We start from the raw sequence: 468 nt of genomic DNA, 5'->3' as shown, positions 1-468 counted from the left end.
GCGGGGCAGCTCATGCTGCCGCTGTCCCACGTCCCTCGTGCGCGTCTGGGCGCTCGCCGGCCCTTCCCGGCGAACTTCCTATTTCTGAAAGTGAAACTGGTTGATCTGGTGAGACGAGTCTGCAGGCAGGATGAGTCTGCAGGCGGGAGTCCCACACTCAGTGAGCCCACAGGCACATCTGGGAGCCGGGCACAGCTGGAGCTGGGCTCGCCGCTTCCGCCCTCGAAGAAGGGGAACATTTTTTTTGCGTTTCTCGAGGCCGGAGGAAGGGCCGATCCCCGGCTCATGCCGCCGGCTGGGCAGCTCATGCTGCCGCTGTCCCACGTCCCTCGTGCGCGTCTGGGCGCTCGCCGGCCCTTCCCGGCGAACTTCCTATTTCTGAAAGTGAAACTGGTTGATCTGGTGAGACGAGTCTGCAGGCAGGATGAGTCTGCAGGCGGGGGGCCCACCCTCCGTGCGGCCACCGGC

Source organism: Buceros rhinoceros, unplaced genomic scaffold (assembly GCF_000710305.1).
Source record: "Buceros rhinoceros silvestris isolate BGI_N320 unplaced genomic scaffold, ASM71030v1 scaffold28359, whole genome shotgun sequence".
Lineage (NCBI taxonomy): Eukaryota > Metazoa > Chordata > Aves > Bucerotiformes > Bucerotidae > Buceros > Buceros rhinoceros.
The sequence above is the reverse complement of the archived record's forward strand: the minus strand, read 5'-3'. Positions refer to the sequence as shown.